Genomic DNA, 27,718 nt, shown 5'->3' on the forward strand with positions numbered 1-27,718 from the left:
CCAAAATTTATCAACCAAAGCCTAGCCGCCAACCTGACAAAGTTGTGACGATTTGCTAAACAGTAGGCAAAAACCAAATGGCAACAGCCAATCAGCCAGATGGCAAAATTCCTACTGGGCCCCTGAATACAGGCGACCCCCCAAAGGGCAAAGCAAGGTCACTCTAAACCGGTAAAGGAAAAGGAGGTGGGCGGGTGTGAGATTCAATCACCTAGCAAGAGTGAAACTAACTGGAGACGCTGAGACTTTAAGGGACTCGACCTGCCAATCAAAAATCGCTACATGCTTTTTACCCCAGCAACACACATCTCCCAATCACTCAAGCTTTTTACTCCCTTAATCCCACCCCTTAACTCAAAGAGGATTTCCGCAACACCCTCATTTCCTCTTTATGGGTTAATGAGCTTTAGTAACAGAGTGAGGCTGCAAAATGGTTTCGGCCACTTCTCCCCCCCCCCCCCCATTCACTGACTCCCTTGCAAGCAGTGAATTGGGACCGGACCTTTTAGCAAATTGAGGGGCAAGGTTTCAGGGGACTAACCTTTTAGCAATGTGGACTTCTTTTCTTTTGTCCCCCCCCCCCCGCCCATACCTGCCAAGTCCTTGCCTCAGAAATAAGGGACTGGACCGGAAGTAGCAGACCGGAAGTAGTGCTGCCGCCATTTTGGAACTGGGCGGAGCATGCTCAGAAGTGACTTTTGATGCTGCTCTGCCCTGTTCCAAAATGGCCGCCGCGCCAGAATAAACCGGGGGAAAACAAAAAAAATTCTGTTTTTTCGGCTGGGAACAGCTGGAAAAACGGGGGTTTCCCGGGGAATATGGGAGACTTGGCAGCTATGCCCCCGCCACCACCATTATTGGCAGCGGCAGGAGAGGTCATCTCAGCAGAAGAGTAGAAGGGGCCCTTTGCTGAATGGGACTGACTTTGAAGTAAACGTTACAAAGGATCTTGGCCAGAGAGAAAAACGTTGTTTATTTTATTTTATTTCACAGGCTACCATTCAATTCTGCCCCCCCCCCCCGGTAGCAACATTTTGCCTCACTCTTGGATAATATATCCAGGTATACAGTTTTAGATTTGCTTCAAACCAATTGTGAAGAATCCCGCAGAAGCACTAAAGGGCTGTAGCATGGAAGCAACCTAGAGCTTATAACCAGGAAGGGAGTCTTTCAATAGTATGATCCTTTCTATCTGCTATTTTCTGTTGCAGATATTAATATTGTGCAGTTTGAAGAGACTGGAAGCATAAGAACTGACTCTTTTTGGAAGAAATCATTGTCCAGGCCCATAAAAATATCATTCCAAGTTTTACTGGCAGAACTCTTCAAAAACAGAACATAAGCATGAAGGATACAACCAGAATATCCACATAATGTTTTCTGCTGTCCAGCACAGGCTCAGCATCTTCTTAGAAATAAAAGATTCCAAATATCCAAATTGCGTCTTTCTCCAGCCCCCATTGCTCCTAGGCTATGTGGCTCTTGGGGAGCCATGTACGGTGGTACCTTTACTCACGAATAACTCTACTTACGAATGTTTCTACTTACGAATGCAGCTCCGTCCGCCATCTTGGATGCGGTTTAGATAGGATTTTTTCTACTTACGAATTTTTAGATAGGGTTGATTCTACTTACGGATTTTTTCTCCCAATGCATTTCTATAGGATTCTATTTCTTCGACTTACAAATATGCATTCGGAACGCATTAAATTTGTAAGTAGAGGTACCACAGCACATGCAGCGTTCGCTCTGTAGCATTCAGAGAGATGACTAGCAGCCACCACCCTTTCAAGATGGTGAATTTGCAGCTCGATACCTTTGTCACCCGATCTAAGGTTACAATAGTTTAGACTGAGTAACAATAAAGCAATCGACAGGTAATCATTAACCCACTGGGGAGCTTAGAGTCCCTTAGAAAAACTACTGTGGGAAAATAAACCCCCAATGTGAGCAATACACATTTAGCCATTTTCTATTTTAAAACTTGATTATTAAATGCATTTTTCATTTCTGTGTGAATTAAAGCAACATTTCCTACGGATTATCCCTTTTGGACATATTTGCAACTTGTCATGGTGCTCAAACTTGGCTGGATGTTAACACCCAGGGCCGGTGCATCCATTAAGGCAAACTAGGCAGCTGCCTAGGGCGCCAAAATGGAGGGGGCGCTGGCCAGCCTGCCCGCCGCCCACCTGAAGCCGCTGAGTTCGGCGCTCCTTCCATGCCCCTGATGTCCAGGCGCCCTGGCGCCTTGCGCCACCCAGCCCGGACCTAGGGACGGCCCTGGAGGCACCCTCTCTGCTCGCTCGCTCGAGCCGGGCCTACTCCTCCAGCAGCTAGCACGCCGAGATTAGGCTCCAGAGGAAGCAGGGGAAGGCCGCGCCAGAAACAGGGAACGCCGCTAGCTGACAAGGTAAAGAGACTGCTTTTTACCCCTTCCCCTCACCAACAACCAAGGAACTCTTTTTTTTATTTTTTTATTTTATTTTATTTTATTTTAATTTTATTTTTTCAACTTTTTTATTTTTTCTATTTTTATTTTTTTTATTTTTTATTTCATCTGGAAAATTGGGGGGCAGAAGGTGATCTCGCCTAGGGCACTAAAAACCCTAGCACCGGCCCTGTTAACACCACACTGGGAGAAACTCCCATCTGCCTTGAAGGAGCTGCCTGCCTCTGACATCCCCTTACATCTGCCGCCACCTTTGCATTCAATGTAGCTCCTGAAAGCTAATTTTCAGCCTGGGAAGGGGAAACCACCAGCAAATTCTGCAGTCATAGCTCAGCCAGTTCATCCTCTTTCCCCCTTACTTCCCAAAGCACAGAAGCACAGGAAGCTGTATTATCATGCCGGTCTACCTCAGTGTTTTCAATGCTGTCTGGCACTTGTTCTCCAGGGTTTAAGGCAGGAGTCCTTCCTACCACTACCTGGAGATGCCACAGATTGAACCTAGGACCTTTTGCAATGCAGAGCAGATGCTTCACCACTGAGCCACGGTCCTTTGTCTGCAAACTGCAATATGGCATGCTGGAGACAGATCCTTGGGTTGTCAAAAAAAAAAAAAAGAAAGAAAGAAATGCAGAGGGAAAAACTCCATGGCTTCTAATTAACAGCTTTATTAAGATTTGGCATTGAGTTGCAGACGACAAGAGGGAAAACAGATTGATAGCATAAAAAGAAACAAGACAGGTTATGCTAAATAAGCTACAGTAGCAGCACTGGGATGGGGGGAAGAATGCAAGGCAGCCAAAGCAGATCCTCCATTTTAATAGGGGGGGGGGGGGAAATCCACATAACTTCACAACAGTTTGAACGGCTTATTATTATTATTATTATTATTATTATTATTATTATTATTATTAATACCCCACTCATCTGGCAGGGTTCCCCCAGCCACTCTGGGCGGCTTCCAACAAAATATTAAAATACAGAAATTCCTTGAGATGCCTTCTAAAGGTCTGGTAGTTGTTGTTCTCTTTGACCTCTGGTGGGAGGGCATTCCACAGGGTGGGTGCCACTACTGAGAAGACCCTCTGCCTGGTTCCCTGTAACTTGGCTTCTCGTAGTGAGGGAACCACCAGAAGGCCCTTGGCGCTGGACCTCAGTGTCCGGGCAGAATAATGGGGGTGGAGACGCTCCTTCAGGTATACTGGACCGAGGCTGTTTAAGGCTTTAAAGGTCAACACCAACACTTTGAATTGTGCTCGGAAACGTACTGGGAGCCAATGTAGGTCTTTCAGGACCGGTGTTATGTGGTCTTGGCAGCCGCTCCCAGTCACCAGTCTAGCTGCCGCATTCTGGGTTAGTTGTAGTTTCTGGGTCAGTTTCAAAGGTAGCCCCACATAGAGCGCATTGCAGTAGTCCAAGCGGGAGATAACTAGAGCATGCACCACTCTGGCGAGACAGTCCGTGGGCAGGTAGGGTTTCAGCCTGCGTACCAGATGGAGCTGATAAACAATGACTCCCAGGCTGCACACCTGGTCCTTCAGGGGCACAGTTACCCCATTCAGGACCAGGGAGTCCTCCACACCGGCCCACCTTCTGTCCCCCACAAACAGTACTTCTGTCTTGTCAGGATTCAATATCAATCTGATAGCCGCCATCCATCCTCCAACCGCCTCCAGACACTCCAGACAGTAACCGTAACAACAAAATGAAATTAGCATACGAGAAAAACCATCCAGCTAAACTTAAGGCATTTGGACACTGAAATGCTGGAAGTGTGGGGGGAGATAAGGGGACACATGCAAACCCTGCCCTATATGTTCCCCATGCAGATCACATCCCTCTATGTTGCATAGGTCAAGGCTACAGGGGACTTGTAGTTGCATTTGCTTGAATGCAAGCAGAATCCACTCCATGATCTGGGGCCCACAGGATTATGGGCTCCTCCCATACTTTCAGCATGGTAGGTTTAGTTAAAATCCTAAGCACGCCTGTAGTCTACATTGTCCCTATACCTTCGTAGTAAAGCAGTTTCCTCTGTGTTCAGATCCACCACAACTCTTGGACATCTTCCTTTTGATTTCGGCTCTTTCTTCTTTCTCCATCTGCACTCTGGTTCCCTTTACAGTCGTAACTTGGTTGTCAAACTTAATCCGTTCCGGGAGTCCGTCTGACTCCCGAAACGGTTCGAAAACTAAGGCACGGCTTCTGATTGGCTGCAGGAGCTTCCTGCACTCAATCAGAAGCCGTGTCGGACGTTTGGCTTCTGAAAAATGTTCACAAACCGGAACACTCACTTCCGGGTTTGCGGCGTTCGGGAGCCAAAACGTCCAAGTACCAAGGTGTTCGGAAACCAAGGTATGAGTGTACTAACTACATGATTTCTACTCCTTTCCCAGCCTGTTGGTCAATTGGAAGAGCAGGAAAGTTCAATTTACAGTTACTTTCTCGGGGTTCTGTCCTCCCCTTTACATCGTTAGGTTTCCTTTTCCCCATAAGGTTCAGCTTTCTGGATGAATGATGAACCTCCTTTTGACTCTGGTTTTTGTTTTGTTTTGTTTTGTTTTGTTTAAAACCCACTACTAACTAAGACAGGAAGCAACCATTTTACAAGCAGTTCCATTCATTCCTACCTACACTAGACAACCTGAAAAAGGAACCTCAAACTTACTTCCAAGGAGCAAGAATTCCATAATGCTCAACCAAGGATAAGTTTTCATATGGAATAATCCTCATGTTCTTTTTTAAAAAAAATCTTGTGGAATCAAGGGAGAAGTTTGGGAGGAGGTGGTTGTACAGTTCCGGTTGCACAGTTCAATGATAGCCTTCTTTTTTCAGTACTTAATATGGGGCTGTATTCGTCAAGACCTCCCCTCCCTCATGCTACCCCCAACTCAAACAAAATTTGTTTAATCACCAAGAGGATTAACTCATCCGCCCCCTGCCAGCTTTTAAGATCAATGGATATGGGATCAATTGATTGATTTCTTCCAATTTCCATTTTACAATTAACGGAATTTAAACCATCCATTCTTCTGATTCCAAACAGGTTATGGGAAATAAAATGGAGTACAATGTTTTGGAATAAGACTGCCACCATTTCCTGTGTTGCAATTTGCTGTTTTCCCATGAGACTGGAATAGATAAGATGGCTCTAGACTCAACATCTGTAAAAGACCAGCTGTGGCAAAAGATTCTCTCAGAACTCTTTGACATTAAAAAGGAACTGAAGGAACTGAATTTGTACACCAAGCAGCTGAGGGAATATAATAAAGATTCAAGAGAGGCGAATGGAGAAAACTGCATGGAAAATAGGACCGGAATAGAGACTATAAAATTGGACAAAGACAAAGAGGAATTACCAACACTGGACATTTCTAAGGTGCAAGAAGAAGAAGCTGTACAATTTGAAGAGAAGGATGAGGAAGAATGGCAGAACGTTCCACAAGTGGGAGATGTGGAACAGAAGAAGGATTGGATGCAAGAACTTCTCAAGGAAGAAGCAGGGTGGGCCTTTGCCCCCCCCCCAGTGAGAGAGGGGGGACAGGGCAAACTCTGGGAAGCTAGAAAGGGAGGTACAGGTGGATGGGGAGGAAACAGCAGAAGTGGGGCAAAAATGTTTTGCGGAAATTTTGGGGAAAGGTGGGAGTGGGTTAATAGATTATAACGGATGGTAGGGATGGATACAATGGTACAATGGAAGGCATATGGACTTCGTTGGTAACTCCTGGGGAATCTGGATCTGGGACTAGGGGGGGGGACTAGGGGGGGGGAGATATATTATTATGTTTGAAACAATATAAGGATGTAAGGGTTAATATTAGAATGAAGAATTGTTGTTAGTAAAAAATTATAGGCTAAGGGAATATTTTAAAAGAAGGAATAAAGGGTAATTAGAGATAATTGGATTGTAATATGAGATCAAAGGTGATATTAATAGAATATGGATTATAGCTGAATATAGAAACAAAGGATTGAGAGAGTAATGTTTTAAGATGTGTTAAATAACAATGAATACTGTCTAAGTAATACTGCAATAGGGACCCAAGGTGTGTGGGGGGGTGTCGAGGGAGTCCAAAGTGTTAAGACCAAGATATAAGTTAGAATTTTTGCTATTTGTATTTTTTTTCTTTTTTCTTTTTTCTGTTTTCTTTTTTCTTTTTGTGTTTTGTATTCTTTGTATGCTTTTTGTTTATGAAAATCTCCAATAAATACATTATAAAAAAACAATAGAAAAATTAGAAAACAGAAAAATCTAGCTGACTGCTCTGCATGCCTCCTAAAATTGCCACATGAAATCCTCTCTCTTTTATACCAAGGCTTCAGAGAAGGGATTTTAATATGCTTACATGGTGCAATCCTATATATACATATTTGCTCAGAAGAAAGTCCCACTGTGTTCAATGGGACTACCTCCTAGAAAGTATGTATAGGACTGCAGCCCAAAGCTACAGTTTAGACCTGTTTGAGCATACAGATTTCTTTTGGTACATCTAAGCTCTACATAGAATCAGGCACTTCATTAAGCTTAGCAAACTGAAAAGAGGCAGTAGATAGAGCTTGCTCTATTTCAGTAAAGGAGCAGGTACCAATGACCTGCTCTGACATGATCGTGATGCAGGTGAGAAGCAGAGTGGAACCATAACAGCATTGGGGGCTTTTGCCCCATCCGTAGGCCAAAGGAAGAAGAGTCGCCAACCGCAACTAAAACAAGAGGCAAAGAAAGATCAGCTTGGCCTGAATAAATGCCCCCATTAAAGTTCAACACTTTGTTCTGGCCTTGAGAAACTGATTTCCCTCCAGCTTTCACCTCCACCCACCTTTCCTTTCCTTGCCTACCTGTGTTTATAAGCCTGATAGAAGGGCCTATCTTAACACACACACACACACACACACACACTTGAGCTGCTTTGGAAGAAAATAATTGTCTGAAAAGCAGAATTAAATTACAGTAAAGAAATAAATAATACTAACTTGCGACTGCTGATATTCTGCTAATAGAGACTCTTGAGAGTCCCATGGACTGCAAGCAGATAAAACCTATCCATTCTGAAGGAAATCAGCCCTGAGTGCTCACTGGAAGGACAGATCCTGAAGCTGAGGCTCCAATACTTTGGCCACCTCATGAGACGAGAAGACTCCCTGGAGAAAAGCCTGATGTTGGGAAAGATGGAGGGCACAAGGAGAAGGGGATGCATAGCTGCCAAGTATCCCGTATCCGCCGGGAAAACCCCTTTTTTCTTACCGTTTCCCAGCGGTCTCCCGTATAGGTTTAAATCCCGGTATTGTCCCTTAAATCGGCTTCGGCCCGGCGGCCATTTTTCTGGTGCCGCTTTGCCCTTCTATGGGCACCAGAAAATGGCAGCGCCGGCGCCGGAGGTCGCTTCCGCGCATGACCGGAAGTTGCGTGACGTGACTTCCGGTTGCGCTTTGCCCTTCTATGGGCATCAGAAAATGGCGGCGCCGGCGCCGGAAATCGCTTTTACGTGTTTGCGGTCATGCACGGAAGCGACTTCCGGCGCTGGCGCCGCCATTTTCTGGTGCCCATAGAAGGGCGAAGCACCACCGGAAGTTGCGTCACGCAACTTCCGGTCATGCGCGTGCTGCCGATCCCGGATCTTTATGTCCGGAACTTGGCAGCTATGAGGGGATGACAGAGGACGAGATGGTTGGACAGTGTTCTCGAAGCTACGAACATGACTGCGGGAGGCAGTGGAAGACAGGAGTGCCTGGCATGCCTGGGGTCACGAAGAGTCGAACATGACTAAATGACTAAACAACAACAACAAAACAAAAACAACAAACCTAATATAATTCTAGCATGTTTGGATCTGATTAGTGCGTGAAGGGTTTAAGCCATAGAGTAAGCTGCCCTGCCAAGCTTAGCCTATGCAATCACTTTGCACCTTGAGGAAATGGGTCACCAAGTCCTTGTTAGCTCTCACTCTCCATGTGGATTCAGTATATAGGGAACTCTGAACTAGTCACTCCAGCCTCATGGCTTTAACCAGCCTTTTTTGTTTCAGACCAGAACAGAGTCTGAAATTAGTGGGGGATTTTCTCTATCGGTAGTTTATAAATCTTTACCTTTTGTAAGTAAGTAATGCTTTTACTCTCTGTGCATCTTTTCTGACTGCTGTATGGGAAAGTACATGAATTTGACCTTTGAAGAGTTTTGTAAGTAAACCACTCTATGACTTACCAAATGGGTGGTCTGGCTCTATTGCTAGGGAAGTGAGCTTGGAAAGAGCTTTTAAAAGTAGACATGCTGGGACTCACTGGAAGGGCACATTTTTAAGGTTTTACAGCCTATATTTCCATGCTTTTCTTTGCTGCATGTTTTGCCATATTGAGTCTACACTGGTGTTCTCTCACCATCGAATACTTGCCCCAACCTTGGGTCTTGGATCCCAGAATTCCAACAGGAAAATACAACAACCAATCACAGCAGAGAGGGTTGGAACAATACAAAGAGAAGAAGATTCCACCTAAACATTAGGAAGAACTTCCTGACAGTAAGAGCTGTTCGGCAGTGGAATTTGCTACCAAGGAGTGTGGTGGAGTCTCCTTCTTTGGAGGTCTTTAAGCAGAGGCTTGACAGGCATATGTCAAGAATGCTTTGATGGTGTTTCCTGATTGGCAGGGGGTTGGACTGGATGGCCCTTGTGGTCTCTTCCAACTATATGACTCTAAGAGCAAGCTATGTGGACTCAAAGAGTCCTATGATTTTTCCCAGAGAGAATGATTCCAAAACTTTATTTTTCTCTGGGTAAAGAATAGCCGTTCTTTTTCAATGCATATTTAATCTAAAAAGAGAGAGACAATATTATTTGACAGATTGTTGCTGTTTTTTATTGCATTTAAATATCACATTGAATTTATAAAGACAAAAGACTGGATTCGTTCACTCACAATTCACCCTTGGCCACACATTTGTCACACGTAATTAGCAAGTTAGAACTACAAATTAGATGCTGTAATTTGATAATTATACCACAATCTGGTGTGTTTTAACCTTTTCTTGGCCCAAAATGCACCTCCCTGTTTTTCCCCACCCCAGATTCAAGAAACACAGAAAGCTTTGAACTCTGCTGCCGTTACTCAGCCACTGGACCAAAGGAGAGATTGAGTAAGGTCAGGGGAAGCTAACCCAAGAATTCTGCCTTGTGTAGAGAGAAATAGCTGCCTAACTTAAAAAACAAAACACCACCTAGGTTTGCTGTAAAATACCGTTTACCTCGAACATTCTTTACTTATCTGTTTACAGTAGTATGGTACAATAGTGAGCTAAATGTGCCAATGGCCTTCATCAGTATAAGGCAACCTTCCTTTGTTCCAAACTGGGAGAAAGTCACGTGGAAGTCCGTGAGATGGTGCTGTGACCATGTAGTGAAGGTTAATGGAGCCAGAATGGCTCAAAATGTGCTTTGACAGTCTATGCAAAGTTTTGTATTTACGACAAAAAAATTAAAATAGGGGGGGGGGAGTCCTGGTTTGGCAGTCGTACATGTGAAATCAAACTTGTAGTTCAGGGGTGGCCAACTCCCAAGAGACTGCAATCTACTCACCGAGTTAAAAACTGGCAGTGATCTACCCCTTTTGGGGGGTTCAGGTCAAAGTTGTTGAGCTTTTTTTGGCTCCTGCAGGCCAATAAGGTTGCTGATTCACTTCCACCTGGAACTGGATTGGGTGACTCCTGCGGACCAATCAGTCTGCTGAGTTCTGGATCCTATTGTTCTAGGATTCAGCTCAGTACATAACAATTCCCAAAGCTGATTATTCTTGTTGGGCAACTCTAGCAGTTGTGGGGTGGGGAGATATAAAAATATGTCACTTTTTGAAGGCTGCTAGCAAGATGCAACCATTATGTCTTCAGTGGTAGCATTTAGACTTGCTATGGCTGCATCACCCTAATTAGCATTCCAATTAATATTCCGTTGAGACTACTTCTTGAACAGAAAAAGTCACTGGGTTTGAGTTTGCTAATTTTACCCAATGGCCCCGTGGGAAAGTGCTGTCAAACTACTCTTTAATTTTTGTATTTATTTATTATTTATTTTTATGATGAATCTATTGGTCCATCAAGATCACTTTTAGAAAACGGCCACATGAAATCTCACAGCTCATATTTTCCAATACGTTTTTCAATGGTGCATTTTCTGAAAGCAGCGTGCGCAGAACAGAACAACAACAACAACAAAAAAGGCACCCCGTGGATAGGATTATAACTACATTAAATCACAATCAATATCTCAGGATCAAATCTTGATAAGAAGAAAATGGCAGTCATAAGAACTGTAAAAATAAAATACACTATCACCACTTACAGAATCTAATCTTGTGATGTATGTAATCAATTCACACAAATGTGCATGATCATAATATATGGAAGCTGAAAACTCATCAGGAGACCTGTACAAACTTATGCATGAGTGTCAGCTCATGAGTGTGCTGAAGACTCAGTGGGAGGTCTGCCAACTCATCCATTTCATACACAGAATAATGAATATGCGCACTCAAATAACACATAATACCACATTCACCTATGGCAGTAGGCTACCTACAATTGATACCTTCCCACTTAGACTGATAGGATTGACTTGCTGGTAATTTGATTGTGTTTATAGACGTGCAAATGGGGCCTGCAACAAAAGGTTGCAGCTTCGAGTGCTCCTATTCAGTCAGCCAGCCATGCCACTATTTTCCATTCCGTTCTGCCCCCCACCTGATTGATCTCCCTCTCACTCAGTCGCTCTGCATTCTGTGCCCACGGGGCATGCTCGGTCTTCTTTAAAATAGCTTCTCAGTGTGATATATTCAGACAGTGTGATGGTGCAGTAGGTCAGTGGGTCTGACTGTTAACCAGAAGGTTGGTGGTTTGAGTTCCCCCAGAGACTCCTGTGGGTAGGATTCCAGCATTGCAGGGGGTTGGACTAGATGACCCTTAGGACCCCTTCCACCTCTATGATGATGCTATCATTCTTTGCCCTTTTAATGTCCACGTGTCTCTTCTTCCTTTACTAACATTTCAATTTCTCCTCCCACCGGCACCAGGTTTAGGGCGACGCAGGCTGTTCCTGCGTCTGTGTGCCAAGCCGAAGGGGTGCAAAATTGAGAAGATCCATAATTATGGAGTTCCATTTGGAGATGCCAAATGTTGGCCTCGCACAGGGCACCATATTACAAAAGTTTACCCAAGCCCATCCCTGCTCCCACCCAGTCTTCTTTTCCTTTATCCCCAACCACCCAACAGTCCTTCAGGATTTTGTAGTCACTCAGTATACACAGTCCTCATTGGACTGTTTTGAGGTTCCCCCTGCCCTGCAAGGATTGTTTATGCTTCTGCAAATGTCAAGTTTCCCCCTCTCTGTCAATGCCTTTTTCTTGCACATGGCTGATGTTCCTTTGGCTGCATGAACAATGGCACTCATGCCTGAACACTAGAAAAAGAGAGAACAAGCAAGATCCCACAACAAGATATGTGTGTGATATCCAAGAGATGGTTCTCTTTACAATTATTATATCTATCTCTTCCTCTTTTCCTATGTATAGGGACTTTTTTGCCCAAGGGTGGGGCCAAGGCTGTATACATTGGTTCTGAGCATTTATTACCCCTTCCTGGGCCTGAGTGACAAGACCTAGGAATAGGGAGAGGAACCGAGAAATAACAGCCTCTCTTACTGCATATGCACCGGTTAAAGGTGCAGTCTTGAGGATGTAAGTTGGCAATCCTAGAGGGAACAGCAAACCTTTCATCAGTTAAAAAAGAAAAGTGCTTTCAGAAACAGGCTAAATAGAACTCGAAACATTGTTTACTTTGCAAAGAATGGCTCTTTGTGGCGAACCTCCTTTTTAATGATACAGTGGAACCTCGGTTTATGAACACCTCGGTTTACGAATTTTCGGTTTACGAATGCCGCGGACCCATCTGGAACGGATTAATTCACTTTCCATTACTTTCAATGGGAAAGTTCGCTTCAGTTTATGAACGCTTCAGTTTATGAACAGACTTCTGGAACCAATTACACCCATGCTTCGGGTTAAGTACGCTTCAGGTTGAGTACTCCGCGGACCCGTCTGGAATGGATTAATCCACTTTCCATTACTTTCAATGGGAAAGTTTGCTTCAGTTTATGAACATCGGTTTATGAACACCTCGGTTTACGAATTTTTGGTTTACGAACGCCGCAGACCCATCTGGAACGGATTAATTCACTTTCCATTACTTTCAATGGGAAAGTTTGTTCAGTTTATGAACGCTTCAGTTTATGAACAGACTTCTGGAACCAATTGTGTTCATAAACCGAGGTACCACTGTAATGGCTAGCATTTATATGGCATTTTAGAGCATTTTAAACACTTCAAATAGGATTACAACAGCCCTGTAAGGTAGGCTAGTATTATTATCAACATGCTAATCATTGGGGGCTATATTGAGAGGTAGTGGCTAGGATAAGGTCATCTGCTGAACTCACAATAAGAGGTAAAATTCAAACCAGGGACTTCCAGATTTCATGCTCAGGCTCACTTTTACCCTCCGTTGCCCCGAGCATCCTATGCATGGTATTAGGTTAATGTTCCTGCTGCTTTAGACGAATCTGCTTTGTTATCACAGCACCAAATCAGCTTCAGCACCCACTGAGTTAACAGAAGGGGGGGGGGAATTGTCTGTTTTCATGGTGCAGAAGTGGAGGTTTGCGTGTATCAAACCTTAGACAAATGTTCCAGCACTTAAGCAAAACTTTGTTTATATTGCGTGCCTCTCAACAGAAATTAAGAACTGTCGAAACAGTGCACGCAAGGGGCTGGCAATCTGCTCTGGTTTTTCTTTAGTGGATATGACAAGCTCACCTGCTGTGGGAACCTGGAAATAAAAGGACAATCTCGCGCCATTAATAAAACATGTGAGACGGTCCAATCACAAGCCGAGTTGCCCACCAGAGACCCAGTGTAATACTTAATTTTGTCGATGACGGGAGTGCTTTAGCCTGAGGTAGCTTTTGTGGAGGCCATGTTTGCGTGCAAACCTTCACTTAAAGCAACACAGGCTGGCAAGGCTAATGTTCACACTAGTGTAAACTTACAGAGAAATTCATGAACCGTATGAGATGTTACATCACTCAAGCCCTTCAGCATGGTACTGGCCTCATGTTTTATTGAAGCCAACTCCTCAGAGGAGAGCTAAAAATTCACTCAGCACCCTCGGAGAAGTGTCTGTTTTGGCTGCAGAGAATGGTTCCCAATCACGGAAAGATGAAAACATCACAATAATCTAATATGGATATGCCTTGAAATTCGGTCCCAGTGGCCAGGCTCCGCGAGGATACATTAAGCACAGATCAAGGGTCGGAGGCATGCAGGCGCACCAGAGCCTGGGAGGAGAACCGAGTGCCTTTAGCGAAGCCGTTTGTACAGAAGGGAAGGCAGACAGGCGAAGGAATTCTCTAGAAAGAAAGGGACGAAAGGAGGGAGCGAGCAAGCAAGGGGAGAGAAAGGAAATGAAAGGCAAACATCTCCACAGCTTCTGAGAATATTGTGAAGGCGAAAGGTTCCTCACTGGATCATCTCTCGTGTTTTATTAATGGTGTGAGGTTATCTTTTTACTTCCAGATTCCTATAGGGAGAAGGGGTGCATCAAGAATGGGGCACTGGCCCAAACAACCAGTAAAACCACACTCATCATGCTGGGCTCCAAAAATCCTGTAATCTCATTTTCTGGCCTTTCTCCTGCCCCTCCCATATTATATTGCTCTATGCTCTGCCCCTGAAATCTGGGACTTCTGTGAGTGATGCCCCTATTTGAAACCAAAGGTTTGCAGTTCTAATGAGAGCCTCGGGACCAATGGACAAAACTCCCAGGGTCCTCTCACAATCCAATAAGGGTATTAGCAATTAGGATTTCCTTCACCCAGGAGCATGATTTGTCACATCACTGCTCCATTTCCACAGTTCTCTCTGTCAGCCGAAGAATACTCTTCTTCTGAACTTCCTCATGTGGCTCCTTCATTTTCGGTTGACAAGACAGATTTTGGCATGGTGGGGGTTTTTTAGGCCATGGATTCCTCTGTTGATAAGGCAATGTGGAAGAGTCACCTGAAGGTGAAAGAATGAAAAACCCAGTGCTCCGATAAGCCATTGTCATACAAAGACCAGGCAAGCTGCATGCAAGGAAGTTTTAACTGTGGGTCTTGCTCAAAATGTCATGGTGCTGGTTGCCCTGAATTTTCATTTCCCTGAGAAGCAGCTAAATCTAAGGGTGAGGTGCCAGCCTCAAGAGGCCAAGCCATTTCCTGTTTCATTTAAGAGTGTTTCCTATACACTCAGCTCCCTGGGTCCATCAGGTCCCTAAGCACAGCTAGGCTCCTTCCTTGACCAGTTGGGATGGAGCCATCTTCTTGGTTCTGCCCCTACCAAATTCCATTCCTTGATCTACCAGGTCCCATAACCTCAGCAGACTAGGGAACCCTGTGATGTCTTACAGGATCTGGAAAAGGCAGCCCCAAACCTGCTCTGGGGGGTGGAGCATGAGGGGAGGCTGGGCCATATGTGTTGTCGCTGACCTTCCTCAGTTATATTAGAGGAGTCCTGGGGACAGGGCCAGCCCACACACGAGACAGATTGAAGCAGCCACCTTGGATGGTGAAACCGCACAAAACAGTGCCCCTGTGGGACACCCTCCCACAAGATGTCAAAGAGAAAAACAACTACCAGACTTTTAGAAGAAGACATCTGAAGGCAGCCCTGTTTAGGGAAGCTTTTAATGTTTGACAGACTGTTGTATATTTAATATTTTGTTGGAAGCCGCCCAGAGTGGCTGGGGGAACCCAGCCAGATGGGCAGGGTATAAATAATAAATTATTATTATTATTATTATTATTATTATTATTATTATTATTATGAGGTGGTTGGTGTGCTAAAGCTCCTTCCACTTACTGGCTCAGCCCTAGTGGGCTGTGAGAGGGAAATATTCCCCTTTTGGGTATTTAGGTTTGGGCCCAAGATCTTACTAGACAGGCTTGGTATCTGAAGAAGTGTGCATGCACACGAAAGCTCATACCAAAATATAAACTTAGTTGGTCTTTAAGGTGCTACTGAAGGAATTTTTTTATTTTGCTTCGACTCAGACCAACACGGCTACCTACCTGTAACTAGGCTTGGAGTAGTTCTTGAATTAAGATCTTGATCACACACCGAAAAAGAAGCTGCCATTTGCCCTGGAATCTCTGCTGGCTATCCCAAGTGTGTGAGGGCCATAGGAGCCAACTCCCTGGGGCTGTGGAGGCTTTGCCCCCCCCACCAATAAAATATTTGAGGGGGCCAAATCCCCCCCAAAGTTGCCATTTAAATGGTGTGCATGCACCACATCATGTGATCAATTATGTGGGGCGGGGCTTACTTGCCCCCCCCCCATATATATATTTTCAAATTGGCACCCCTGGTGAGAGCAGGCCATTATCTGTTGGTGACGTGGTAAAGGCACTCTGAACATGGGTTGGCAATATTCTTAATTTTTATTGCACAGATTCTAGGACTTGGCCTGAAGGAAGGAGAGACATAGTAGAGAGTGGCAGTGGCAGAGCTTCATGCTCCGGCACTGGGGGCGGAGAGCAGGCGGGGGCAGGGCTGGCGCACGTTCTGGGGGCGGGGCACGCCCAGCACGCGTGGGACGGGCAGCCATGATTGCACCCTCGGGATCGCGCTGCCCGGGGTTGAGCGCCCCTATCGTCCCCCTCTTCCTACACCCCTGGAGAATGGTGAGCACACTTTGGCATCAGAATTCAAGTCTTACTGGCCTGAGAGGATATGGGATAGGGAGATTCTCTTGGGGCCCTAATGGCCTTATTAACTACAAGGTTTATTAGCACAGGGTTTGAGCTTGCAATAGAGCCTCCTCTGCCTATCTCTTGGGTGGGTGGGTAGGTAGGTAGGTGTTGTTGTTGTTGTTTAGTCATTTAGTTGTGTCCCACTCTTCGTGACCCCATGGACCAGAGCACGCCAGGCACTCCTGTCTTCCACTGCCTCCCGCAGTTTGGTCAAACTCATGTTGGTAGCTTTGAGAACACTGTCCAACCATCTCGTCCTCTGTCGTCCCCTTCTCCTTGTGCCCTCCATCTTTCCCAACATCAGGGTCCTTTCCAGGGAGTCTTCTCTTCTCATGAGGTGGCCAAAGTATTGGAGCCTCAGCTTCAGGACCTGTCCTTCCAGTGAGCACTCAGGGCTGATTTCCTTCAGAATGGATCGGTTTGATCTTCTTGCAGTCCATGGGACTCTCAAGAGTCTCCTCCAGCACCATAATTCAAAAGCATCAATTCTTTGGCGATCAGCCTTCTTTATGGTTCATCTCTCACTTCCATACATCACTACTGGGAACACCATAGTTTTAACTATACAGACCCTTGTCAGCAAGGTGATGTCTCTGCTTTTTAAGATGCTGTCTAGGTTTCTCATTGCATTTCTCCCAAGAAGCAGGTGTCTTTTAATTTCGTGACTGCTGTCACCATCTGCAGTGACCATGGAGCCCAAGAAGACCCCATGGAAATTCCCTTGGTGCCCTAATGGCCTTATCAACTCCAGGGTTTATTATAGCTCAGGGTTTGAGGTTGCAACAGAGCCTCCTCTGCCCATCTCTTGGGTAGGTGGGTAGCAAAGAGCAAAGGTCCATTGTTTTTTGTGATCCAGTGCTTGAAGCCAGCAGAATACCTCTCATCCAGGGTGACCTGCAGTTCCTAGTCACATTGGAAGCAAGTATACCAAGTTTGGTACAAAATAAAAAAATTCCTTCAGTAGCACCTTAAAGACCAACTAAGTTTATATTTTGGTATGAGCTTTCGTGTGCATGCACACTTCTTCAGATACACTAGAAACAGAAGTGTCAGACCCTATATATATACAGAGGGTGGTGGGGGTGGGTGGGAATGGGAGATGGGCTGATGGGAGTGGTAAACCTGTAGATGGCTGTTAATGGCTGCTGATGGCTGCAATTAGTCCTGGGCTGAGGTGCTAAAGAAAGCTTGATCATGCATAATGAGATAAGAATCCGATGTCTCTATTCATCCCAGGTGCTTCCATGGTTTTAAGCTTGAAACCTTAAAACCATGGAAGCTTAAAACCATGGAAGCTTAAAACCAAGCTTTCTTTAGCACCTCAGCCCAGGACTAATTGCAGGCATCAGCAGCCATTAACAGCCATCTACAGGTTTACCACTCCCATCAGCCCATCTCCCATTCCCACCCACCCCCACCACCCTCTGTATATATATAGGGTCTGACACTTCTGTTTCTAGTGTATCTGAAGAAGTGTGCATGCACACGAAAGCTCATACCAAAATATAAACTTAGTTGGTCTTTAAGGTGCTACTGAAGGAATTTTTTTATTTTGCTTCGACTCAGACCAACACGGCTACGTACCTGTAACAAGTTTGGTACAGTGGGCTTTAATGAGATAAGAATATGAGCCACATCCCATATTCAGCCAATTTACTCCTTAGTATCTTCATGCTGGAGATGTGCAGGTGACAAATGTTAAACACTGTTATGGATAGCATGAAGGGTTAGCATTGCTTAACATTAAAGGCGGGTTTTCTTATATTGATGTTCCTGCACAAGGCTCATCCACCCACTTGGAAAAGGAATTAAACAGTTAACGAGCCTCCCTCCTTTTCTGCTTAAGAAAGGATTAGCATATTTTTAACAGCGCTCAATGGTTTTGCACTTTTTTTTTAGGTAATGAAACCTGTTCAAATACACAGTTGATAGGCAGGACACTAAACAAATTTCAGAGGCTGGAAAGACAATGTTGTCTCTTTTTTCTTTTGGTTCAAACAAATTGCCCTCCTTCCCTCCACAAACGTTCCCGTCAGCTAGTGTCAGCCATTTTGCTTCGTGTAACTTGCCCAGCGGTTCGTTGCCCTTTGTAATAAAATCTGGAGTGGATGAGAAAGTCATTTATTAAGCACATGCAACAACTAGAGCAGCCGGGGAAGGCAGATAGCTACAGGGGGGCAGGGGAGGGAGATGTCTGTGGGGGGGGGAAAGTAAAGTGTAAATAAATAGCACATCAACATTTTTGATTAGAGTTGAGTAAATAGCATCCGGAAGGTGTGCAAACAACGAAGGCTAGGCAGCTTGTCTGAGGAGAGCCTTTCCCAACAATAGATGCCATTTTACTTAACGTTCCCAAGCTGCGAGAAAGAATAGAGAAGAACATTCCGCGAGTAAAATTAATGTATGCTGTTCAAAATGTGCTTGGGATAATCATTTCTGTTTTGTTTCAAAAAACAAAAAAAACCACCGGGCCCTTTTTATATATATTAGTGTTCATTACATGAAAATAAATACAAATCTGTAGTTATTCTTATTATTACACTTTAAAAACCTGCATGTTTTATTAATGCCTCTGTGCATTTAGCTGCATAATTTATATCCAGATCCTAGTCCATTTAATATCCCTCCACCTTATTTCACATTCTTGGGCAGGAGGAGATGCAAAAAAAGTGAATAAGATGAGGAAGGGGAATAATCTTTTCCCATAGCTCTATAAATTTGTAGGGTCCCTTGTTAAGAATTCTGTGTGGTCCACCTTTAAGAAAAACCAATTCAGGCTCCAAATGTGTACATATTTAGCAGGGTGCAATCCCCATGCAATTCAGTGGTAATGTACTTTCTGCAGCATGGACCCACACTAAAAACTGTGACTAAACCCACACTGAAAACATTCCAAAAATGTTTAATTTGGAATTGAATAATTGGCTCTTTTAATTGTATTATGATTTGGCAGTTTATTAATGTGGCTATATTGGATTGTTATTAATGAAAAATTAATAAAAATAAAATAAAAATAAAAACTGTGACTGGGATTGTGACCTTTCTGAACCAATGTAAGTCGCTTAAATGAAAGTATTAACAAAACTGCAGTGTTTACATATCTGCTGTTTCTTTGCAAAGGAGGAGGGTAGAAAACCAGTACAGTGGTACCTCGGTTTACAAACACAATTGGTTCCGGAAGTCTGTACTTAACCTGAAGCGTACTTAAACTGAAGCGAACTTTCCCACTGAAACTAATGGAAAGTGGATTAATCTGTTCCAGACGGGTCCACGGAGTACTCAACCTGAAGCATACTTAACCTGAAGTATGAGTGTAATTGGTTCCGGAAGTCCATACTTAACCTGAAGCGTACTTAACCTGAAGCGAACTTTCCCATTGAAAGTAATGGAAAGTGGATTAATCCATTCCAGACAGGTCCGTGGAGTACTTAAACTGTAAATACTCAAACCGAGGCGTACTTAAACCGAGGTATTGCTGTATAGGTCTCCTCCCCTGCTTCCTTCCCAAGCAATATGAGGTTCTCTCATCTTCTCTGTTTTTGCTCCACCCTCTTCATACTTCTTCTCCCAGTACGTTTCTGAGTGCAATTCAAAGTGTTGGAGCTGACCTTTAAAGCCCTAAACAACCTCAGCCCAGTATATCTGAAAGAGCGTCTCCACCCCCATCGTTCAGCCCAGACACCGAGGGCCCTCTGGCCATTCCCTCACTGCAAGAAGTGAAGTTACAGGGAACCAGGCAGAGGGCCTTCTCGGTGGTGGTGCTCGCTCAGATGTCAAGGAAATAAACAACTATCTGACTTTTAGAAGATATCTGAAGGCAGCCCTGTTTAAGGAAGTTTTTAATGTTTGATGATTTATTGTGCTTTTTAACATCCTGTTAGGAGCTGCCCAGAGTGGCTGGGGAAGCCCGGCCTGATGGGTGGGGTATAAGTAAAAAGTTGTTGTTGTTGTTGTTGTTGTTGTTGTTGTTGTTGTTGTTGTTGTTGTTGTTGTTGTTACTACAGTCATACCTCCGTTTACATATCCTTCTGGATACATAAACTTCAGGATGTGAATGTAGCAAACCCGGAAGTATTTTTCCAGGTTTCGCCACATGTGCATGCGCAGAAGCCCTTCAAGCGCATGCGCAGAAGTGGGCCTCCGGTTGCGAATTCCTCTGGATGCGACCGGACCCCCGGAACGAATCCCATTCGCAACCGGAGGTACCACTGTACTTCTAATTCTGGGAAACCAGCGGGGAAGAGAGATGGTCAGAGCGGGAGGGGGAGACTCGCTGGGTTCTTCTGCTGCCTCCAAGTCTGAACCGCTCTCTGCCACAGCCTCTTCCTGCTCACTAAACCCTGTTGCCTCTCCAGCTTCCGACACCACCTCCTCCCGGTCTGCTCCCTCTTCTCCCTCTGACCGCTCATCGTCATACCACCGCCATTCCCCTGGCTCTGAGCCTTCTTCCCTTGGCAGTTCCCCGGCTGGTGCCTCCCACTGCTCCTCTGCATCCAGCCAATCCATGGCACCACAGTATCTTTGCAAGGGAGGAGGGTGGGGAGGAAACCAGAACAGCTGGACCAATGTGGACCACGCCTCTGTGGCTCCTCATTCGCCACACCCCTCCCAGCAGGTCTACTGGGCACTGCTGCCTACAGCTCTTTATTCCTGTACTACAGGGGTGGTCAACTCCCAAAAGACTGTGATCTACTCACAGAGTTAAAAACTGGCAGTGATCTACCCCCTTGGGGGGGGGGGTTCAGGTCAAAGTTGAGGGGTTTTTTTGGAAGGAGGAAGACCCATTTTGGGGGGGGGTTCGGGTCAAAGTTGTTGAGTTTTTTTCAGGGAGGGGGTAAAATGTTGAGCTTTTTTTTACGGGAGCCACAGTTGTTCAGGTTCTATGGGGGGAGCCAGTGATCTACCAGTGATCTACCGCAGATGTCCAGTGATCTACCGGTAGATCACGATCTACCTGTTGGACATGCCTGCTGTACAATGTTTCAGTCGCATCCCAGCCTGTTGCAGGAGTTAGATGCCAGTGTCACAGAGAGAACAGGAACCTGTTCGTGCTCTGTTATTATTATTATTATTATTATTATTATTATTATTATTATTATCCCCATTGCAGCACCCCAATGCTGCTTCTTTGAAACTTTATCCACCAGGTGAGAGAGTTGTGAAGGAAATAGCACATTCCTAGAAAACGCAGCGTTAGAAAGCACACCAGGACTCCTTTTCAAACAGCTGAAAGAGGGCAAGCCAGGGAAGGCCTGATGAAAGCAGAGATTGTTCTTCCTTGCTGCTTCTCTGAATAACTTTAAACTTGTAAGGAACTAGCTATGCATGAGTTGCTAACAAAGAACATTATTTTTCGTTTCTTAAAATTCTAGCTAACTTCTAAAAAACCTTACGCACACACACAAACACACACCCTAGTGATAAGCATTTGAGCCCAAACACAACTAGAGCCATGGGCGTACCCAGTGAGGGGCAGGGGGGCAGCTGCCCCCCAGAAGCAAAAAATATATAAATATTACCATATTTTGCGGACCATAACCCACACTTTTCCCCTCTGAAAACTGAAGGGGAAAAGTCACTGCGGGTTATGGAAATCGGGCTGTTTCCGCCCCCTCCGCGGCTGCAGCCAGCGACAGGAACGTGGGAGGGGGGAGGAGCAGCCTGAGCTGGGGGGGCGGGCGGACGGGAGCTCCATCCTTTCTTTCTTCTTTCCATCCTTCCTTCCCCCCTCTTTCTTTCTTCCTTATTTCTCTCTCTCTCTCTCCCTCCCTCCCTTCTCTCTCTCACCCCCTTCCTTCCTTCCTTCCTTCCTTCCTTCCTTCCTTCCTTCCTTCCTTCCTTCTCTATCTCTTTCATCCACCCCTTCCTTCCTTCCTTCCTTCCTTCCTTCCTTCCTTCCTTCCTTCCTTCCTTCCTTCCTTCCTTCCTTCTCTATCTCTTTCATCCACCCCTTCCTTCCTTCCTTCCTTCCTTCCTTCCTTCCTTCCTTCCTTCCTTCCTTCCTTCCCTCCCTCCCTCCCTCCCTCCCTCCCTCCCTCTCTCTTCCCCTCTCTTGCCCCCCCCGTTTTGATCCTGGGTACGCCCCCGACCAGAGCATCTCCTCATTTGCTCTCCTCACCCACAGACTGCCTGGGAAGTTTAGAGATAAAGAAAAGGGGGTGGGCAGCTGAGGAAAGAGCCATTCAACATTGGAGGCAGTATGCCAGAGCTTTAGCAACAGATCCTTAGCAAAGGAAAGAAGTTCTTTCTACTTCCCAGTGGACACATTGAGCTCCCTCTGCTGGCTGTCATGCAGAGTTGTGCAGAAATTTCTCAGCCCTTACAGGGGACGCATGAATCACTCCTGCAACATCGATTCACCCCCCCCCCCAAAATAAAAGTCCACCTCCTTGGCTAAGAAGCCAAGATGGGCAAGGGTCAAGGAGGCAGGTTTGAGGAGGCGAGAAGATCTAGTCTTTAAGCCAGCAGATTAAAGGAGTGAGTGGTTTGTTTAGGACACAAGCCTTGCTGTGGTAGAAAATGGAAACCAAAACACATTATCTTTGGAATTAAGGTGATTTATCACAGCTGGTGAAAACAGAAGTAGGGGAAGAATGTTGATAACTGATAGAAGGAGATCTAGATAGAAAGATGTGTGATTTTCTATCTTATTAGACTCAGGGAAGAACACCAGTGTTTTGTCTTTTTAAACCAGCATTTCCACTGCCAAGTGTCCCAAATATATCTGACTCTGGTTCTATTTCAGAACCTATATTAGAATCTGTGGTTCATTTTTTTTTAAAAAAAACCATTTATCCTTCAGGAACAATCCTTTGTAATGATATAAGTGGTTTTTTAAAAAAAATAATAATCTAGAAACCATGGATGTGGTATAATTGTATAACAGTGTACCTGTGGAGATATGAAAACACATTAAATGAGACAGGATTCGTTAAATCCAAATATATATGGTCTCCAGATGAAGTGACAGTAAAGAAAAATGCTTCAATTTCAGCACTGGTATCTATAATGTTATTTATTAATTTTTTATCCTGCCCTCCCAAATCAGCCCAGGTTGTAAATTTGATCTAGAGCTGTCAAAATTTGATCTAGAGCTGTCAAAACTATTTATAGATTGAACTAATAAATGTTATAAATGGGAACAATGAGTTTCTTAAATATATAGGAACCTATTAGAAATACTTACATGATAGCTATGTATCTTAGAGGCATGTAGCTGAAGAATCTTTACTGGAGTTTAGAGACTATATCCTCAAGTAAACATGACACCACCAAGTTTACCATCAATTAGGATAATTGTAAAATACATTTTTTGGATGATGCAGTATTGAAGAAGCCATCAATACTGCTGTCTTTAGGAAACCAATAGTTGCTAATTCTTTTTCAGCCTATGACTGCTTCCATCCAAAATATATAAGGGAAAAGAATGTCATATGCTCAAATGATAAGGCCAAGGAGAAATTGTGATAGTATTTGATTTTTACAGACAATCAAAAAGATTGATAAAACAACCTCAGAACAGGGAATACTGGAGCTAGCCTTGTATAAAGAGCACATGTAAAAAGCAAAAGGGGTGTGTATAGAGGGAGGTGGAGAGGGTGGCTGTATTTAAGTTTTTGGGTGTTTCCATCGAGCAAAGTATGACCTGGAGCGCAAATACCACTGCTCTGGTGAAGAAGGCCCAGCAGAGAATATATTTCCTCAGACTTTTAAAAAAGAGCAAGCTGAGTGAGAGACTTCTGGTGTCCTTCTATCTACCGAGGCTCCATAGAGAGGATTCTTGCATATTGTGTTTGTGCTTGGTTTTCCAGCTGCACAGTCATGGATAGGAAAGTGCTCCAGAAGGTCATAACCACAGCCCAAAAGATTATCGGTCATCCTCTCCCATCTCTGGAAGAACTACGGTATACAACTCCCGTTGCCTTAAAAAAGCAAACAATATTTTACAGTATTCATCTCATCCTGGATATAGTCTTTTTGCACCGTTGTCTTCGGGCAAGAGATACAGAACAATCAAATCAAGAACAAATAGATTAAAAAACAGTTTCTATCCAAGAGCTATAACCATCTTAAATGCTGTAACTAAATAATATGATCCTGGGGAGTTGTGATGGGCGTGTATGTACGTTTGTGTGTGGCTGTAATTGTGTTTTTGTGTAATTGTGTAATTTCCTTATACTATGTACAATGACAATAAAGTATTCTATTCTATTCTATTCTATTCTATTCATAGGCCTGGGATTATTTGTATTGACAAATAACAATTCAGTAAGCTTTGAGAAGGTTAATTTTGTGGCTTGGGGTTTGTGAAGGGGGATTATTTTAATTAGGGATATTGAAAATTATCAGTTTATCCAGGAGGGCTGTTTATACTGGAGATTTGAAGTAATTGTTTTGCATTCCTCCTTTGAAGATTTATATCCAAGAGTCAAAGTCTATTGATGAAATATTGGTCTGTTGTTTTGTATACATGGTTGCTGCTGTTCTTTTATTCTAGCAGTGCCGACCTTCAACTGTTCTTATTTTCTACTGATTTGCTAAGCTTAGGTCTTTGGATGTTATACTGGGCCACTGTGGAAGACCTCTCTGTGTCAAAATGTGTTTGGCTCATGCCATAATGCACTGTACAGGATTTGGACTATTAAAGATTTATTATTGTTGCATATATTATATATTATTCAAAGCATTTGTATACCAGTTAATCGTTAGGATTTCTAAATGGTATACATCAAAGTTAACCACACAGAGAATAAAACAATATAAAGACATCATAAAACCAAACAGTACAGTGGTACCTCTGGTTAAGAACTTAATTCATTCCATGGCATACGACAGATGAACAAACAAAATCAGTAATGATTGAATGGGCAAAGGATATAGGGCATAATATTATGATGGAAGATTGGGAAAGGTTATGGAAAAGTAATATGAAATTTACTGTTTGTAATGTGTTAAAAGAAAACATGTATAAGATGATATATAGATGGTATCTTACGCCAGTGAAACTGGCGAAGATATATCATAAAAAGGATAACAAATGTTGGAAATGTAAAAAACAAGAAGGGATCCTTTACCACATGTGGTGGACTTGTCCCCGAGTAAAGAGCTTCTAGGACAAGATTTATAATGAGCTGAAGAAAGTGTTTAAAAACACGTTTGTTTAGAAACCAGAAGCTTTTTTTATTCGGAATTACAAGGGATGAATTACCAAAGAAAGATGTTACCTTTTTTATGTATGCTACAGCAGCAGCTAGAATTCTATTAGCAAGGAACTGGAAATCTGAAGACCTACCTTCGGTGGACGACTGGCAAATGAAGCTGATAGAATTTATGGAACTGTCTGAACTGACTGGGAGAATCCGAGATCGGGGAGAGGAGACGGTGGAAGAAGATTGGAAGAAATTTAAGATATATTTGGAGAAGAATTATAAGATTAAAAGTAGACAATAAGGGAAGTACAAAGAGGCTGAAGAAGCAATTAGATATAGTATGAGGGAAATAAGTTTAAATATAAAGTAATCATCATGATTTAGATCCAAATGATATTTTGAAATATTGGGAATTTGTGGTTAAAATGGATCAAGGGAAATAGTTATAATGAGTATCTTAGAAGAAGAAATGATTTAAGAAGTAGAGAGTGCTATATTAGTCATAAATAGAAATGTGGAAGGGGGGAAGGAGGAAGTCAAGAGAGTAAGAAATATATTGGATATTGTTAAATAAATTTTTTTTTGTTTTCTGTTTTTCTCTTTTGTTCTTTGTTTTTTCTTTTTGTATTTGCATTTATCTTTTTCATACTTTTCTGTATTTGCTATAAAGTCAATAAAAATATTTTTATTTTTATTTTTTAAAAAGAACTTAATTCATTCCAGAGGTCCGTTCTTAACCTGAAACTGTTCTTAACCTGAGGTACCACTTTAGCTAATGGGGCTTCCTGCTGCCGCCGCGCGATTTCTGTTCACATCCTGAAGCAAAGTTCTTAAGCCGAGGTACTATTTCTGGGTTAGCGGAGTCTGTAACCTGAAGTGTTTGTAACATGAAGCATTTGTAACCCGAGATACCACTGTACCTCAAAAGGCACTTTGGAACAAAAAAGGCTTTGCCAGTTCAGCAAGAAGGATGGCTGTCTAACCTCTGTCTAACCTCTGTCTTTGGAGAATTGCCCAGAATGTGCCCACAACACTGGTGGGGTGGGGTGGGGTGGGGTGGGGTGGGGGACCACCTTGCTGTGTTTAAAGCTTCTAATGCAAACCCTCAAAGTGTCCCTATTTTCCAGGGACAGCCCCAAATTTACAGAAGCCATCCTGGTTTCTAATTTGATCCCCAAAAGTCCCACTTTTCCTTAAGATGTCCCTGTTTTCATTGGAGAAATGTTGAAGAGGCTAGATTCATGCAACCTCCGAGCCAAGGAGATACCGGTAAGTAACTATGCAGCCTTTAGAAGACATCTGGAGGCAGCCCTGTATAGGGAAGTTTTTAAATGTTTTATTATGTTTTTATATATGTTGGAAGCTGCCCAGAGTGGCTTGGGCAACCTAGTCAGATAAGCAGGGTATAAAAAATAATAAAAATATTATTATTTATTATTATTGAATAGGACATCGCTATTTTCATCAGAGCAATACCTTCCAAAATTTCTAAGGTGTAAAAAGGTAAAGGCAAAGGCCCCCTGACAGTTAAGTCCAGTTGCGAGTGACTCTGGGGTTGCGGCGCTCATCTCACTTTACTTGCCGAGGGAGCCGACGTTTGTCCGCAGACAGTTTTTCCGGGTCACGTGGCCAGCATGACAAAGTCGCTTCTGGCGAACCAGAGCAGTGCACGGAAACACTGTTTACCTTCCCGCCGCAGCGGTACCTATTTATCTACTTGCACTTTGACATGCTTTCGAACTGCTAGGTTGGCAGGAGCTGGGACCGAGCAACGGGAGCTCACCCCCGTCACGAGGATTTGAACTGCTAACCTTCCGATTGGCAAACCCAAGAGGCTCTGTGGTTTAGACCACAGTGCCACCCGCGTCCCTTTCTAAGGTGTACATAACCCCTAAAGTGTAGATAGCCTGAATTTCATCACTGAAAGCAATATGCAGTTAACTCGCATCTTATGCTGCTTTCACTTATGGCAGCTTTGTGCGCTTTATTTATTTTCCCCTACCCACCCATGCACCCAGTTGGTTTTCCTTACTTGCTGGGCTTTGGGGAGGAGGCCCGAGGGCCTTGAGTGAGTCCTGGAGCCCTCATGTTCCCAGAGCCCAGGAAGCAGCCTCCCACCCTTTGCTGGGGAGGGGACACTTTACATGATTTTGCATTTGTGCATGGACCCCCGGAACCAAACCCTTGCGTGAGCTGCAAGTTACCCACATTTGACATTCATCGTAAGGCAGGCTCACACTGCTGAGAATTCTGGCAGCATCCCCCCAAGACATTCCTGTGCTTACTGAACGAAGCAAAAC

The sequence above is a fragment of the Zootoca vivipara genome, chromosome 13 (assembly GCF_963506605.1).
Source record: "Zootoca vivipara chromosome 13, rZooViv1.1, whole genome shotgun sequence".
Taxonomy (NCBI): Eukaryota; Metazoa; Chordata; class Lepidosauria; order Squamata; family Lacertidae; genus Zootoca; species Zootoca vivipara.